The sequence below is a fragment of the Platalea leucorodia genome (genome assembly GCF_965183815.1).
Source record: "Platalea leucorodia genome assembly, chromosome: 2".
Taxonomy (NCBI): domain Eukaryota; kingdom Metazoa; phylum Chordata; class Aves; order Pelecaniformes; family Threskiornithidae; genus Platalea; species Platalea leucorodia.
This window is the reverse complement of record NC_138824.1, coordinates 133,486,807-133,504,620: the sequence shown is the minus strand read 5'-3', so window position 1 is coordinate 133,504,620 and position 17,814 is coordinate 133,486,807.

Here is a 17,814-nt window from a genome sequence, read left to right as displayed (position 1 = left end):
ACGTCCAGGGATTCCTCCCACACCAAAGGTGCCAGGACCAAAAGCTCTTGCTGCTCTTCAAGGAGCCAGGCAACCCCATTCACAGCCCCACAAACGATGGCGCTCTCTCTTGCGACAGCCTCCCAAAGTCCAATACTAGCTGCCTGCACCACCAAGTACAGCCAGAGCCCGGCTCAGCAATTGCGAACGTCCAGGGATTCCTCCCACACCAAAGGGGCCAGGACCAAAAGCTCTTGCTGCTCTTCAAGGAGCCAGGCAACCCCATTCACAGCCCCACAAACGATGGCGCTCTCTCTTGCGACAGCCTCCCAAAGTCCAACACTAGCTGCCTGCGCTGCTGAGTACAGCCGGAGCCCGGCTCAGCAATTGCGAACGTCCAGGGATTCCTCCCACACCAAAGGGGCCAGGACTATAAGCTCTTGCTGCTCTTCAAGGAGCCACGCAACCCCATTCACAGCCCCACAAACGATGGCGCTCTCTCTTTCAAGAGCCTCCCAAAGTCCAATACTAGCTGCCTGCGCCGCTCGGTACAGCCGGAGCCCGGCTCAGCAATTGCGAACGTCCGGGGATTCCTCCCACACCAAAGGGGCCAGGACCAAAAGCTCTTGCTGCTCTTCAAGGAGCCAGGCAACCCCATTCACAGCCCCACAAACGATGGTGCTCTCTCTTGCGACAGCCTCCCAAAGTCCAATACTAGCTGCCTGCGCTGCTAAGTAAAGCCGGAGCCCGGCTCAGCAATTGCGAACGTCCAGGGATTCCTCCCACACCAAAGGGGCCAGGACCAAAAGCTCTTGCTGCTCTTCAAGGAGCCAGGCAACCCCATTCACAGCCCCACAAACGATGGCGCTCTCTCTTGCGACAGCCTCCCAAAGTCCAACACTAGCTGCCTGCACCCCTCGGTACGGCCGGAGCCAGGCTCAGCAATTGCGAACGTCCAGGGATTCCTCCCACACCAAAGGGGCCAGGACCAAAAGCTCTTGTTGCTCTTCAAGGAGCCAGGCAACCCCATTCACAGCCCCACAAACGCTGGCGCTCTCTCTTGCGACAGCCTCCCAAAGTCCAACACTAGCTGCCTGCACCCCTCGGTACGGCCGGAGCCCGGCTCAGCAATTGTGAACGTCCAGGGATTCCTCCCACACCAAAGGGGCCAGGACCAAAAGCTCTTGCTGCTCTTCAAGGAGCCAGGCAACCCCATTCACAGCCCCACAAACGATGGCGCTCTCTCTTGCGACAGCCTCCCAAAGTCCAACACTAGCTGCCTGCGCTGCTGAGTACAGCCGGAGCCCGGCTCAGCAATTGCGAACGTCCAGGGATTCCTCCCACACCAAAGGGGCCAGGACCAAAAGCTCTTGCTGCTCTTCAAGGAGCCACGCAACCCCATTCACAGCCCCACAAACGCTGGCGCTCTCTCTTGCGACAGCCTCCCAAAGTCCAATACTAGCTGCCTGCGCCGCTCGGTACAGCCGGAGCCCGGCTCAGCAATTGCGAACGTCCAGGGATTCCTCCCACACCAAAGGGGCCAGGACCAAAAGCTCTTGCTGCTCTTCAAGGAGCCACGCAACCCCATTCACAGCCCCACAAACGCTGGCGCTCTCTCTTGCAACAGCCTCCCAAAGTCCAATACTACCTGCGTACACCAGTAAATACAGCAGAGAGCCCGGCTCAGCAATTGTGAACGTCCAGGGATTCCTGCCACACCAAAGGGGCCAGGACCAAAAGCTCTTGCTGCTCTTCAAGGAGCCACGCAACCCCATTCACAGCCCCACAAATGCTGGCGCTCTCTTTTGCGACAGCCTCCCAAAGTCCAATACTAGCTGCCTTCGCTGCTGAGTACAGCCGGAGCCCGGCTCAGCAATTGCGAACGTCCGGGGATTCCTCCCACACCAAAGGGGCCAGGACCAAAAGCTCTTGCTGCTCTTACAGGAGCCAGGCAACCCCATTCACAGCCCCACAAATGCTGGCGCTCTCTCTTGCGACAGCCTCCCAAAGTCCAACACTAGCTGCCTGCGCGGCTCGTTACAGCCGGAGCCCGGCTCAGCAATTGCGAACGTCCAGGGATTCCTCCCACACCAAAGGGGCCAGGACCAAAAGCTCTTGCTGCTCTTCAAGGAGCCAGGCAACCCCATTCACAGCCCCACAAACGCTGGCGCTCTCTCTTGCGAGAGCCTCCCAAAGTCCAATACTAGCTGCCTGCACCCCTCGTTACAGCCAGAGCCCAGCTCAGCAATTGTGAACGTCCAGGGATTCCTGCCACATCAAAGGGGCCAGGACCAAAAGCTCTTGCTGCTCTTCAAGGAGCCAGGCAACCCCATTCACAGCCCCACAAATGCTGGCGCTCTCTCTTGCGACAGCCTCCCAAAGTCCAATACTAGCTGCCTGCAGCACCGAGTACAGCCGGAGCCCGGCTCAGCAATTGCGAACGTCCAGGGATTCCTCCCACACCAAAGGTGCCAGGACCAAAAGCTCTTGCTGCTCTTCAAGGAGCCAGGCAACCCCATTCACAGCCCCACAAACGATGGCGCTCTCTCTTGCGACAGCCTCCCAAAGTCCAATACTAGCTGCCTGCACCACCAAGTACAGCCAGAGCCCGGCTCAGCAATTGCGAACGTCCAGGGATTCCTCCCACACCAAAGGTGCCAGGACCAAAAGCTCTTGCTGCTCTTCAAGGAGCCAGGCAACCCCATTCACAGCCCCACAAACGATGGCGCTCTCTCTTGCGACAGCCTCCCAAAGTCCAACACTAGCTGCCTGCGCTGCTGAGTACAGCCGGAGCCCGGCTCAGCAATTGCGAACGTCCAGGGATTCCTCCCACACCAAAGGGGCCAGGACTATAAGCTCTTGCTGCTCTTCAAGGAGCCAGGCAACCCCATTCACAGCCCCACAAACGATGGTGCTCTCTCTTGCGACAGCCTCCCAAAGTCCAATACTAGCTGCCTGCGCTGCTAAGAAAAGCCGGAGCCCGGCTCAGCAATTGCGAACGTCCAGGGATTCCTCCCACACCAAAGGGGCCAGGACCAAAAGCTTTTGCTGCTCTTCAAGGAGCCAGGCAACCCCCTTCACAGCCCCACAAACGATGGCGCTCTCTCTTTCAAGAGCCTCCCAAAGTCCAATATTAGCTGCCTGCGCTGCTGAGTACAGCCGGAGCCCGGCTCAGCAATTGCGAACGTCCAGGGATTCCTCCCACACCAAAGGGGCCAGGACCAAAAGCTCTTGCTGCTCTTCAAGGAGCCACGCAACCCCATTCACAGCCCCACAAACGATGGCGCTCTCTCTTGCGACAGCCTCCCAAAGTCCAACACTAGCTGCCTGCACCACTCGGTACAGCCGGAGCCCGGCTCAGCAATTGCGAACGTCCAGGGATTCCTCCCACATCAAAGGGGCCAGGACCAAAAGCTCTTGTTGCTCTTCAAGGAGCCACGCAACCCCATTCACAGCCCCACAAACGCTGGCGCTCTCTCTTGCGACAGCCTCCCAAAGTCCAATACTACCTGCGTACACCAGTAAATACAGCAGAGAGCCCGGCTCAGCAATTGCAAACATCCAGGGATTCCTCCCACACCAAAGGGGCCAGGACCAAAAGCTCTTGCTGCTCTTCAAGGAGCCAGGCAACCCCATTCACAGCCCCACAAACGATGGCGCTCTCTCTTGCGAGAGCCTCCCAAAGTCCAATACTAGCTGCCTGCACCCCTCGGTACGGCCGGAGCCCGGCTCAGCAATTGCAAACGTCCAGGGATTCCTCCCACACCAAAGGTGCCAGGACCAAAAGCTCTTGCTGCTCTTCAAGGAGCCAGGCAACCCCATTCACAGCCCCACAAACGCTGGCGCTCTCTCTTTCGACAGCCTCCCAAAGTCCAACACTAGCTGCCTGCGCGGCTCGTTACAGCCGGAGCCCGGCTCAGCAATTGCGAACGTCCAGGGATTCCTGCCACACCAAAGGGGCCAGGACCAAAAGCTCTTGCTGCTCTTCAAGGAGCCACGCAACCCCATTCACAGCCCCACAAACGCTGGCGCTCTCTCTTGCGACAGCCTCCCAAAGTCCAACACTAGCTGCCTGCACCCCTCGGTACAGCCGGAGCCCGGCTCAGCAATTGCGAACGTCCAGGGATTCCTCCCACACCAAAGGGGCCAGGACCAAAAGCTCTTGCTGCTCTTCAAGGAGCCAGGCAACCCCATTCACAGCCCCACAAACGATGGCGCTCTCTCTTGCGACAGCCTCCCAAAGTCCAACACTAGCTGCCTGCACCCCTCGGTACGGCCGGAGCCAGGCTCAGCAATTGCGAACGTCCAGGGATTCCTCCCACACCAAAGGGGCCAGGACCAAAAGCTCTTGTTGCTCTTCAAGGAGCCAGGCAACCCCATTCACAGCCCCACAAACGCTGGCGCTCTCTCTTGCGACAGCCTCCCAAAGTCCAACACTAGCTGCCTGCACCCCTCGGTACAGCCGGAGCCCGGCTCAGCAATTGCGAACGTCCAGGGATTCCTCCCACACCAAAGGGGCCAGGACCAAAAGCTCTTGCTGCTCTTCAAGGAGCAACGCAACCCCATTCACAGCCCCACAAACGATGGCGCTCTCTCTTGCGACAGCCTCCCAAAGTCCAACACTATCTGCCTGCGCTGCTGATTACAGCCGGAGCCCGGCTCAGCAATTGCGAACGTCCAGGGATTCCTCCCACACCAAAGGGGCCAGGACCAAAAGCTCTTGCTGCTCTTCAAGGAGTCAGGCAACCCCATTCACAGCCCCACAAATGCTGGTGCTCTCTCTTGCGACAGCCTCCCAAAGTCCAATACTAGCTGCCTGCGCCGCTCGGTACAGCCGGAGCCCGGCTCAGCAATTGCGAACGTCCAGGGATTCCTCCCACACCAAAGGGGCCAGGACCAAAAGCTCTTGCTGCTCTTCAAGGAGTCAGGCAACCCCATTCACAGCCCCACAAACGATGGCGCTCTCTCTTGCGACAGCCTCCCAAAGTCCAACACTAGCTGCCTGCACCCCTCGGTAGAGCCGGAGCCCGGCTCAGCAATTGCGAACGTCCAGGGATTCCTCCCACACCAAAGGGGCCAGGACCAACAGCTCTTGCTGCTCCTCAAGGAGCCAGGCAACCCCATTCACAGCCCCACAAACGCTGGAGCTCTCTCTTGCAAGAGCCTCCCAAAGTCCAATACTAGCTGCCTGCGCTGCTGAGTACAGCCGGAGCCCAGCTCAGCAATTGCGAACGTCCAGGGATTCCTCCCACACCAAAGGGGCCAGGACCAAAAGCTCTTGTTGCTCTTCAAGGAGCCACGCAACCCCATTCACAGCCCCACAAACGCTGGCGCTCTCTCTTGCGACAGCCTCCCGAAGTCCAACACTAGCTGCCTGCGCTGCTAAATACAGCCGGAGCCCGGCTCAGCAATTGCGAACGTCCAGGGATTCCTCCCACACCAAAGGGGCCAGGACCAACAGCTCTTGCTGCTCTTCAAGGAGCCAGGCAACCCCATTCACAGCCCCACAAACGCTGGCGCTCTCTCTTGCGACAGCCTCCCGAAGTCCAATACTAGCTGCCTGCGCCACTCGGTACAGCCGGAGCCCGGCTCAGCAATAGCGAACGTCCAGGGATTCCTCCCACACCAAAGGGGCCAGGACCAAAAGCTCTTGCTGCTCTTCAAGGAGCCACGCAACCCCATTCACAGCCCCACAAATGCTGGCGCTCTCTCTTGCGACAGCCTCCCAAAGTCCAATACTAGCTGACTGCGCTGCTAAGTAAAGCCGGAGCCCGGCTCAGCAATTGCGAACGTCCAGGGATTCCTCCCACACCAAAGGGGCCAGGACCAAAAGCTCTTGCTGCTCTTCAAGGAGCCAGGCAACCCCATTCACAGCCCCACAAACGCTGGCGCTCTCTCTTGCGACAGCCTCCCAAAGTCCAATACTACCTGCGTACACCAGTAAATACAGCAGAGAGCCCGGCTCAGCAATTGCGAACGTCCAGGGATTCCTGCCACATCAAAGGTGCCAGGACCAAAAGCTCTTGCTGCTCTTCAAGGAGCCAGGCAACCCCATTCACAGCCCCACAAACGATGGCGCTCTCTCTTGCGACAGCCTCCCAAAGTCCAATACTACCTGCCTGCGCCGCTGAGTACAGCCGGAGCCCGGCTCAGCAATTGCGAACGTCCAGGGATTCCTCCCACACCAAAGGGGCCAGGACCAAAAGCTCTTGCTGCTCTTCAAGGAGCCACGCAACCCCATTCACAGCCCCACAAACGCTGGCGCTCTCTCTTGCGACAGCCTCCCAAAGTCCAACACTAGCTGACTGCGCCGCTGAGTACAGCCGGAGCCCGGCTCAGCAATTGCGAACGTCCAGGGATTCCTCCCACACCAAAGGGGCCAGGACCAAAAGCTCTTCCTGCTCTTCAAGGAGCCAGGCAACCCCATTCACAGCCCCACAAACGATGGCGCTCTCTCTTGCGACAGCCTCCCAAAGTCCAACACTAGCTGCCTGCACCCCTCGGTACAGCCGGAGCCCGGCTCAGCAATTGTGAACGTCCAGGGATTCCTCCCACACCAAAGGGGCCAGGACCAAAAGCTCTTGCTGCTCTTCAAGGAGCCAGGCAACCCCATTCACAGCCCCACAAACGATGGCGCTCTCTCTTGAGACAGCCTCCCAAAGTCCAACACTAGCTGCCTGTGCTGCTGAGTACAGCCGGAGCCCGGCTCAGCAATTGCGAACGTCCAGGGATTCCTCCCACACCAAAGGGGCCAGGACCAAAAGCTCTTGCTGCTCTTCAAGGAGCCACGCAACCCCATTCACAGCCCCACAAACGATGGCGCTCTCTCTTGCGACAGCCTCCCAAAGTCCAATACTAGCTGCCTGCGCCGCTCGGTACAGCCGGAGCCCGGCTCAGCAATTGCGAACGTCCAGGGATTCCTCCCACACCAAAGGGGCCAGGACCAAAAGCTCTTGCTGCTCTTCAAGGAGCCACGCAACCCCATTCACAGCCCCACAAACGATGGCGCTCTCTCTTGCAACAGCCTCCCAAAGTCCAATACTACCTGCGTACACCAGTAAATACAGCAGAGAGCCCGGCTCAGCAATTGTGAACGTCCAGGGATTCCTGCCACACCAAAGGGGCCAGGACCAAAAGCTCTTGCTGCTCTTCAAGGAGCCACGCAACCCCATTCACAGCCCCACAAATGCTGGCGCTCTCTCTTGCGACAGCCTCCCAAAGTCCAATACTAGCTGCCTTCGCTGCTGAGTACAGCCGGAGCCCGGCTCAGCAATTGCGAACGTCCGGGGATTCCTCCCACACCAAAGGGGCCAGGACCAAAAGCTCTTGCTGCTCTTCAAGGAGCCAGGCAACCCCATTCACAGCCCCACAAACGCTGGCGCTCTCTCTTGCGACAGCCTCCCAAAGTCCAACACTAGCTGCCTGCGCGGCTCGTTACAGCCGGAGCCCGGCTCAGCAATTGCGAACGTCCAGGGATTCCTCCCACACCAAAGGGGCCAGGACCAAAAGCTCTTGCTGCTCTTCAAGGAGCCACGCAACCCCATTCACAGCCCCACAAACGCTGGCGCTCTCTCTTGCGACAGCCTCCCAAAGTCCAATACTAGCTGCCTGCACCACCAAGTACAGCCAGAGCCCGGCTCAGCAATTGCGAACGTCCAGGGATTCCTCCCACACCAAAGGGGCCAGGACCAAAAGCTCTTGCTGCTCTTCAAGGAGCCAGGCAACCCCATTCACAGCCCCACAAACGATGGCGCTCTCTCTTGCGACAGCCTCCCAAAGTCCAACACTAGCTGCCTGCGCTGCTGAGTACAGCCGGAGCCCGGCTCAGCAATTGCGAACGTCCAGGGATTCCTCCCACACCAAAGGGGCCAGGACTATAAGCTCTTGCTGCTCTTCAAGGAGCCAGGCAACCCCATTCACAGCCCCACAAACGATGGTGCTCTCTCTTGCGACAGCCTCCCAAAGTCCAATACTAGCTGCCTGCGCTGCTAAGTAAAGCCGGAGCCCGGCTCAGCAATTGCGAACGTCCAGGGATTCCTCCCACACCAAAGGGGCCAGGACCAAAAGCTCTTGCTGCTCTTCAAGGAGCCAGGCAACCCCATTCACAGCCCCACAAACGATGGCGCTCTCTCTTGCGACAGCCTCCCAAAGTCCAACACTAGCTGCCTGCACCCCTCGGTACAGCCGGAGCCCGGCTCAGCAATTGCGAACGTCCAGGGATTCCTCCCACACCAAAGGGGCCAGGACCAAAAGCTCTTCCTGCTCTTCAAGGAGCCAGGCAACCCCATTCACAGCCCCACAAACGATGGCGCTCTCTCTTGCGACAGCCTCCCAAAGTCCAACACTACCTGCCTGCACCCCTCGGTACGGCCGGAGCCCGGCTCAGCAATTGTGAACGTCCAGGGATTCCTCCCACACCAAAGGGGCCAGGACCAAAAGCTCTTGCTGCTCTTCAAGGAGCCAGGCAACCCCATTCACAGCCCCACAAACGATGGCGCTCTCTCTTGCGACAGCCTCCCAAAGTCCAACACTAGCTGCCTGCGCTGCTGAGAACAGCCGGAGCCCGGCTCAGCAATTGCGAACGTCCAGGGATTCCTCCCACACCAAAGGGGCCAGGACCAAAAGCTCTTACTGCTCTTCAAGGAGCCACGCAACCCCATTCACAGCCCCACAAACGATGGCGCTCTCTCTTGCAACAGCCTCCCAAAGTCCAATACTACCTGCGTACACCAGTAAATACAGCAGAGAGCCCGGCTCAGCAATTGTGAACGTCCAGGGATTCCTGCCACACCAAAGGGGCCAGGACCAAAAGCTCTTGCTGCTCTTCAAGGAGCCACGCAACCCCATTCACAGCCCCACAAACGCTGGCGCTCTCTCTTGCAACAGCCTCCCAAAGTCCAATACTACCTGCGTACACCAGTAAATACAGCAGAGAGCCCGGCTCAGCAATTGTGAACGTCCAGGGATTCCTGCCACACCAAAGGGGCCAGGACCAAAAGCTCTTGCTGCTCTTCAAGGAGCCACGCAACCCCATTCACAGCCCCACAAATGCTGGCGCTCTCTTTTGCGACAGCCTCCCAAAGTCCAATACTAGCTGCCTTCGCTGCTGAGTACAGCCGGAGCCCGGCTCAGCAATTGCGAACGTCCGGGGATTCCTCCCACACCAAAGGGGCCAGGACCAAAAGCTCTTGCTGCTCTTACAGGAGCCAGGCAACCCCATTCACAGCCCCACAAATGCTGGCGCTCTCTCTTGCGACAGCCTCCCAAAGTCCAACACTAGCTGCCTGCGCGGCTCGTTACAGCCGGAGCCCGGCTCAGCAATTGCGAACGTCCAGGGATTCCTCCCACACCAAAGGGGCCAGGACCAAAAGCTCTTGCTGCTCTTCAAGGAGCCAGGCAACCCCATTCACAGCCCCACAAACGCTGGCGCTCTCTCTTGCGAGAGCCTCCCAAAGTCCAATACTAGCTGCCTGCACCCCTCGTTACAGACAGAGCCCAGCTCAGCAATTGTGAACGTCCAGGGATTCCTGCCACATCAAAGGGGCCAGGACCAAAAGCTCTTGCTGCTCTTCAAGGAGCCAGGCAACCCCATTCACAGCCCCACAAATGCTGGCACTCCCTCTTGCGACAGCCTCCCAAAGTCCAATACTAGCTGCCTGCAGCACCGAGTACAGCCGGAGCCCGGCTCAGCAATTGCGAACGTCCAGGGATTCCTCCCACACCAAAGGGGCCAGGACCAAAAGCTCTTGCTGCTCTTCAAGGAGCCAGGCAACCCCATTCACAGCCCCACAAACGATGGCGCTCTCTCTTGCGACAGCCTCCCAAAGTCCAATACTAGCTGCCTGCACCACCAAGTACAGCCAGAGCCCGGCTCAGCAATTGCGAACGTCCAGGGATTCCTCCCACACCAAAGGTGCCAGGACCAAAAGCTCTTGCTGCTCTTCAAGGAGCCAGGCAACCCCATTCACAGCCCCACAAACGATGGCGCTCTCTCTTGAGACAGCCTCCCAAAGTCCAACACTACCTGCCTGCGCCGCTCGGTACGGCCGGAGCCCGGCTCAGCAATTGCAAACGTCCAGGGATTCCTCCCACACCAAAGGGGCCAGGACCAAAAGCTCTTGCTGCTCTTCAAGGAGCCAGGCAACCCCATTCACAGCCCCACAAACGATGGCGCTCTCTCTTTCAAGAGCCTCCCAAAGTCCAATACTAGCTGCCTGCGCCGCTCGGTACAGCCGGAGCCCGGCTCAGCAATTGCGAACGTCCAGGGATTCCTCCCACACCAAAGGGGCCAGGACCAAAAGCTCTTGCTGCTCTTCAAGGAGCCACGCAACCCCATTCACAGCCCCACAAACGATGGCGCTCTCTCTTTCAAGAGCCTCCCGAAGTCCAACAGTAGCTGCCTGCGCCGCTCGGTACAGCCGGAGCCCGGCTCAGCAATTGCAAACGTCCAGGGATTCCTGCCACACCAAAGGGGCCAGGACCAAAAGCTCTTGCTGCTCTTCAAGGAGCCAGGCAACCCCATTCACAGCCCCACAAACGCTGGCGCTCTCTCTTGCGACAGCCTCCCAAAGTCCAACACTAGCTGCCTGCGCCGCTCGGTACAGCCGGAGCCCGGCTCAGCAATTGCAAACGTCCAGGGATTCCTCCCACACCAAAGGGGCCAGGACCAAAAGCTCTTGCTGCTCTTCAAGGAGCCACGCAACCCCATTCACAGCCCCACAAACGATGGCGCTCTCTCTTGCGACAGGCTCCCGAAGTCCAATACTAGCTGCCTGCTCCGCTCGGTACAGCCGGAGCCCGGCTCAGCAATTGCGAACGTCCAGGGATTCCTCCCACACCAAAGGGGCCAGGACCAAAAGCTCTTCCTGCTCTTCAAGGAGCCAGGCAACCCCATTCACAGCCCCACAAACGATGGCGCTCTCTCTTGCGACAGCCTCCCAAAGTCCAATACTACCTGCGTACACCAGTAAATACAGCAGAGAGCCCGGCTCAGCAATTGCGAACGTCCAGGGATTCCTGCCACATCAAAGGTGCCAGGACCAAAAGCTCTTGCTGCTCTTCAAGGAGCCAGGCAACCCCATTCACAGCCCCACAAACGATGGCGCTCTCTCTTGCGACAGCCTCCCAAAGTCCAATACTACCTGCCTGCGCCGCTGAGTACAGCCGGAGCCCGGCTCAGCAATTGCGAACGTCCAGGGATTCCTCCCACACCAAAGGGGCCAGGACCAAAAGCTCTTGCTGCTCTTCAAGGAGCCAGGCAACCCCATTCACAGCCCCACAAACGCTGGCGCTCTCTCTTGCGACAGCCTCCCAAAGTCCAACACTAGCTGACTGCGCCGCTGAGTACAGCCGGAGCCCGGCTCAGCAATTGCGAACGTCCAGGGATTCCTCCCACACCAAAGGGGCCAGGACCAAAAGCTCTTGCTGCTCTTCAAGGAGCCAGGCAACCCCATTCACAGCCCCACAAACGATGGCGCTCTCTCTTGCGACAGCCTCCCAAAGTCCAACACTAGCTGCCTGCACCCCTCGGTACAGCCGGAGCCCGGCTCAGCAATTGTGAACGTCCAGGGATTCCTCCCACACCAAAGGGGCCAGGACCAAAAGCTCTTGCTGCTCTTCAAGGAGCCAGGCAACCCCATTCACAGCCCCACAAACGATGGCGCTCTCTCTTGCGACAGCCTCCCAAAGTCCAATACTAGCTGCCTGCGCTGCTGAGTACAGCCGGAGCCCGGCTCAGCAATTGCGAACGTCCAGGGATTCCTCCCACACCAAAGGGGCCAGGACCAAAAGCTCTTGCTGCTCTTCAAGGAGCCAGGCAACCCCATTCACAGCCCCACAAATGCTGGCGCTCTCTCTTGCGACAGCCTCCCAAAGTCCAATACTAGCTGCCTGCGCCGCTCGGTACAGCCGGAGCCCGGCTCAGCAATTGCGAACGTCCAGGGATTCCTCCCACACCAAAGGGGCCAGGACCAAAAGCTCTTGCTGCTCTTCAAGGAGCCACGCAACCCCATTCACAGCCCCACAAACGATGGCGCTCTCTCTTGCAACAGCCTCCCAAAGTCCAATACTACCTGCGTACACCAGTAAATACAGCAGAGAGCCCGGCTCAGCAATTGTGAACGTCCAGGGATTCCTGCCACACCAAAGGGGCCAGGACCAAAAGCTCTTGCTGCTCTTCAAGGAGCCACGCAACCCCATTCACAGCCCCACAAATGCTGGCGCTCTCTTTTGCGACAGCCTCCCAAAGTCCAATACTAGCTGCCTTCGCTGCTGAGTACAGCCGGAGCCCGGCTCAGCAATTGCGAACGTCCGGGGATTCCTCCCACACCAAAGGGGCCAGGACCAAAAGCTCTTGCTGCTCTTACAGGAGCCAGGCAACCCCATTCACAGCCCCACAAATGCTGGCGCTCTCTCTTGCGACAGCCTCCCAAAGTCCAACACTAGCTGCCTGCGCGGCTCGTTACAGCCGGAGCCCGGCTCAGCAATTGCGAACGTCCAGGGATTCCTCCCACACCAAAGGGGCCAGGACCAAAAGCTCTTGCTGCTCTTCAAGGAGCCACGCAACCCCATTCACAGCCCCACAAACGCTGGCGCTCTCTCTTGCGACAGCCTCCCAAAGTCCAATACTAGCTGCCTGCACCACCAAGTACAGCCAGAGCCCGGCTCAGCAATTGCGAACGTCCAGGGATTCCTCCCACACCAAAGGGGCCAGGACCAAAAGCTCTTGCTGCTCTTCAAGGAGCCAGGCAACCCCATTCACAGCCCCACAAACGATGGCGCTCTCTCTTGCGACAGCCTCCCAAAGTCCAACACTAGCTGCCTGCGCTGCTGAGTACAGCCGGAGCCCGGCTCAGCAATTGCGAACGTCCAGGGATTCCTCCCACACCAAAGGGGCCAGGACTATAAGCTCTTGCTGCTCTTCAAGGAGCCAGGCAACCCCATTCACAGCCCCACAAACGATGGCGCTCTCTCTTGCGACAGCCTCCCAAAGTCCAACACTAGCTGCCTGCACCCCTCGGTACAGCCGGAGCCCGGCTCAGCAATTGCGAACGTCCAGGGATTCCTCCCACACCAAAGGGGCCAGGACCAAAAGCTCTTGCTGCTCTTCAAGGAGCCAGGCAACCCCATTCACAGCCCCACAAACGATGGCGCTCTCTCTTGCGACAGCCTCCCAAAGTCCAACACTACCTGCCTGCACCCCTCGGTACGGCCGGAGCCCGGCTCAGCAATTGTGAACGTCCAGGGATTCCTCCCACACCAAAGGGGCCAGGACCAAAAGCTCTTGCTGCTCTTCAAGGAGCCAGGCAACCCCATTCACAGCCCCACAAACGATGGCGCTCTCTCTTGCGACAGCCTCCCAAAGTCCAACACTAGCTGACTGCGCTGCTGAGTACAGCCGGAGCCCGGCTCAGCAATTGCGAACGTCCAGGGATTCCTCCCACACCAAAGGGGCCAGGACCAAAAGCTCTTGCTGCTCTTCAAGGAGCCACGCAACCCCATTCACAGCCCCACAAACGATGGCGCTCTCTCTTTCAAGAGCCTCCCAAAGTCCAATACTAGCTGCCTGCGCCGCTCGGTACAGCCGGAGCCCGGCTCAGCAATTGCGAACGTCCAGGGATACCTCCCACACCAAAGGGGCCAGGACCAAAAGCTCTTGCTGCTCTTCAAGGAGCCACGCAACCCCATTCACAGCCCCACAAACGCTGGCGCTCTCTCTTGCAACAGCCTCCCAAAGTCCAATACTACCTGCGTACACCAGTAAATACAGCAGAGAGCCCGGCTCAGCAATTGTGAACGTCCAGGGATTCCTGCCACACCAAAGGGGCCAGGACCAAAAGCTCTTGCTGCTCTTCAAGGAGCCACGCAACCCCATTCACAGCCCCACAAATGCTGGCGCTCTCTTTTGCGACAGCCTCCCAAAGTCCAATACTAGCTGCCTTCGCTGCTGAGTACAGCCGGAGCCCGGCTCAGCAATTGCGAACGTCCGGGGATTCCTCCCACACCAAAGGGGCCAGGACCAAAAGCTCTTGCTGCTCTTCAAGGAGCCAGGCAACCCCATTCACAGCCCCACAAATGCTGGCGCTCTCTCTTGCGACAGCCTCCCAAAGTCCAACACTAGCTGCCTGCGCGGCTCGTTACAGCCGGAGCCCGGCTCAGCAATTGCGAACGTCCAGGGATTCCTCCCACACCAAAGGGGCCAGGACCAAAAGCTCTTGCTGCTCTTCAAGGAGCCACGCAACCCCATTCACAGCCCCACAAACGATGGCGCTCTCTCTTGCGAGAGCCTCCCAAAGTCCAATACTAGCTGCCTGCACCCCTCGTTACAGCCAGAGCCCAGCTCAGCAATTGTGAACGTCCAGGGATTCCTGCCACATCAAAGGGGCCAGGACCAAAAGCTCTTGCTGCTCTTCAAGGAGCCAGGCAACCCCATTCACAGCCCCACAAATGCTGGCACTCCCTCTTGCGACAGCCTCCCAAAGTCCAATACTAGCTGCCTGCAGCACCGAGTACAGCCGGAGCCCGGCTCAGCAATTGCGAACGTCCAGGGATTCCTCCCACACCAAAGGTGCCAGGACCAAAAGCTCTTGCTGCTCTTCAAGGAGCCAGGCAACCCCATTCACAGCCCCACAAACGATGGCGCTCTCTCTTTCAAGAGCCTCCCAAAGTCCAATACTAGCTGCCTGCACCACCAAGTACAGCCAGAGCCCGGCTCAGCAATTGCGAACGTCCAGGGATTCCTCCCACACCAAAGGTGCCAGGACCAAAAGCTCTTGCTGCTCTTCAAGGAGCCAGGCAACCCCATTCACAGCCCCACAAACGATGGCGCTCTCTCTTGAGACAGCCTCCCAAAGTCCAACACTAGCTGCCTGCGCTGCTGAGTACAGCCGGAGCCCGGCTCAGCAATTGCGAACGTCCAGGGATTCCTCCCACACCAAAGGGGCCAGGACCAAAAGCTCTTGCTGCTCTTCAAGGAGCCACGCAACCCCATTCACAGCCCCACAAACGATGGCGCTCTCTCTTTCAAGAGCCTCCCAAAGTCCAATACTAGCTGCCTGCGCCGCTCGGTACAGCCGGAGCCCGGCTCAGCAATTGCAAACGTCCAGGGATTCCTGCCACACCAAAGGGGCCAGGACCAAAAGCTCTTGCTGCTCTTCAAGGAGCCAGGCAACCCCATTCACAGCCCCACAAACGCTGGCGCTCTCTCTTGCGACAGCCTCCCAAAGTCCAACACTAGCTGCCTGCGCCGCTCGGTACAGCCGGAGCCCGGCTCAGCAATTGCAAACGTCCAGGGATTCCTCCCACACCAAAGGGGCCAGGACCAAAAGCTCTTGCTGCTCTTCAAGGAGCCAGGCAACCCCATTCACAGCCCCACAAACGATGGCGCTCTCTCTTGCGACAGGCTCCCGAAGTCCAATACTAGCTGCCTGCGCCGCTCGGTACAGCCGGAGCCCGGCTCAGCAATTGCGAACGTCCAGGGATTCCTCCCACACCAAAGGGGCCAGGACCAAAAGCTCTTGCTGCTCTTCAAGGAGCCAGGCAACCCCATTCACAGCCCCACAAACGATGGCGCTCTCTCTTTCAAGAGCCTCCCAAAGTCCAATACTAGCTGCCTGCGCCGCTCGGTACAGCCGGAGCCCGGCTCAGCAATTGCGAACGTCCAGGGATTCCTCCCACACCAAAGGGGCCAGGACCAAAAGCTCTTGCTGCTCTTCAAGGAGCCACGCAACCCCATTCACAGCCCCACAAACGATGGCGCTCTCTCTTGCAACAGCCTCCCAAAGTCCAATACTACCTGCGTACACCAGTAAATACAGCAGAGAGCCCGGCTCAGCAATTGTGAACGTCCAGGGATTCCTCCCACACCAAAGGGGCCAGGACCAAAAGCTCTTGCTGCTCTTCAAGGAGCCACGCAACCCCATTCACAGCCCCACAAATGCTGGCGCTCTCTTTTGCGACAGCCTCCCAAAGTCCAATACTAGCTGCCTTCGCTGCTGAGTACAGCCGGAGCCCGGCTCAGCAATTGCGAACGTCCGGGCATTCCTCCCACACCAAAGGGGCCAGGACCAAAAGCTCTTGCTGCTCTTACAGGAGCCAGGCAACCCCATTCACAGCCCCACAAATGCTGGTGCTCTCTCTTGCGACAGCCTCCCAAAGTCCAACACTAGCTGCCTGCGCGGCTCGTTACAGCCGGAGCCCGGCTCAGCAATTGCGAACGTCCAGGGATTCCTCCCACACCAAAGGGGCCAGGACCAAAAGCTCTTGCTGCTCTTCAAGGAGCCACGCAACCCCATTCACAGCCCCACAAACGCTGGCGCTCTCTCTTGCGACAGCCTCCCAAAGTCCAATACTAGCTGCCTGCACCACCAAGTACAGCCAGAGCCCGGCTCAGCAATTGCGAACGTCCAGGGATTCCTCCCACACCAAAGGGGCCAGGACCAAAAGCTCTTGCTGCTCTTCAAGGAGCCAGGCAACCCCATTCACAGCCCCACAAATGCTGGCACTCCCTCTTGCGACAGCCTCCCAAAGTCCAATACTAGCTGCCTGCAGCACCGAGTACAGCCGGAGCCCGGCTCAGCAATTGCGAACGTCCAGGGATTCCTCCCACACCAAAGGGGCCAGGACCAAAAGCTCTTGCTGCTCTTCAAGGAGCCAGGCAACCCCATTCACAGCCCCACAAACGATGGCGCTCTCTCTTGCGACAGCCTCCCAAAGTCCAATACTAGCTGCCTGCACCACCAAGTACAGCCAGAGCCCGGCTCAGCAATTGCGAACGTCCAGGGATTCCTCCCACACCAAAGGTGCCAGGACCAAAAGCTCTTGCTGCTCTTCAAGGAGCCAGGCAACCCCATTCACAGCCCCACAAACGATGGCGCTCTCTCTTGCAACAGCCTCCCAAAGTCCAACACTAGCTGCCTGCGCTGCTGAGTACAGCCGGAGCCCGGCTCAGCAATTGCGAACGTCCAGGGATTCCTCCCACACCAAAGGGGCCAGGACTATAAGCTCTTGCTGCTCTTCAAGGAGCCAGGCAACCCCATTCACAGCCCCACAAACGATGGTGCTCTCTCTTGCGACAGCCTCCCAAAGTCCAACACTAGCTGCCTGCACCCCTCGGTACAGCCGGAGCCCGGCTCAGCAATTGCGAACGTCCAGGGATTCCTCCCACACCAAAGGGGCCAGGACCAAAAGCTCTTGCTGCTCCTCAAGGAGCCAGGCAACCCCATTCACAGCCCCACAAACGATGGCGCTCTCTCTTGCGACAGCCTCCCAAAGTCCAACACTAGCTGACTGCGCTGCTGAGTACAGCCGGAGCCCAGCTCAGCAATTGCAAACGTCCAGGGATTCCTCCCACACCAAAGGGGCCAGGACCAAAAGCTCTTGCTGCTCTTCAAGGAGCCAGGCAACCCCATTCACAGCCCCACAAACGATGGCGCTCTCTCTTGCGACAGCCTCCCAAAGTCCAACACTAGCTGCCTGCACCCCTCGGTACAGCCGGAGCCCGGCTCAGCAATTGCGAACGTCCAGGGATTCCTCCCACACCAAAGGGGCCAGGACCAAAAGCTCTTGCTGCTCTTCAAGGAGCCAGGCAACCCCCTTCACAGCCCCACAAACGATGGCGCTCTCTCTTTCAAGAGCCTCCCAAAGTCCAATATTAGCTGCCTGCGCTGCTGAGTACAGCCGGAGCCCGGCTCAGCAATTGCAAACGTCCAGGGATTCCTCCCACACCAAAGGGGCCAGGACCAAAAGCTCTTGCTGCTCTTCAAGGAGCCAGGCAACCCCATTCACAGCCCCACAAACGATGGCGCTCTCTCTTGCGACAGCCTCCCAAAGTCCAAT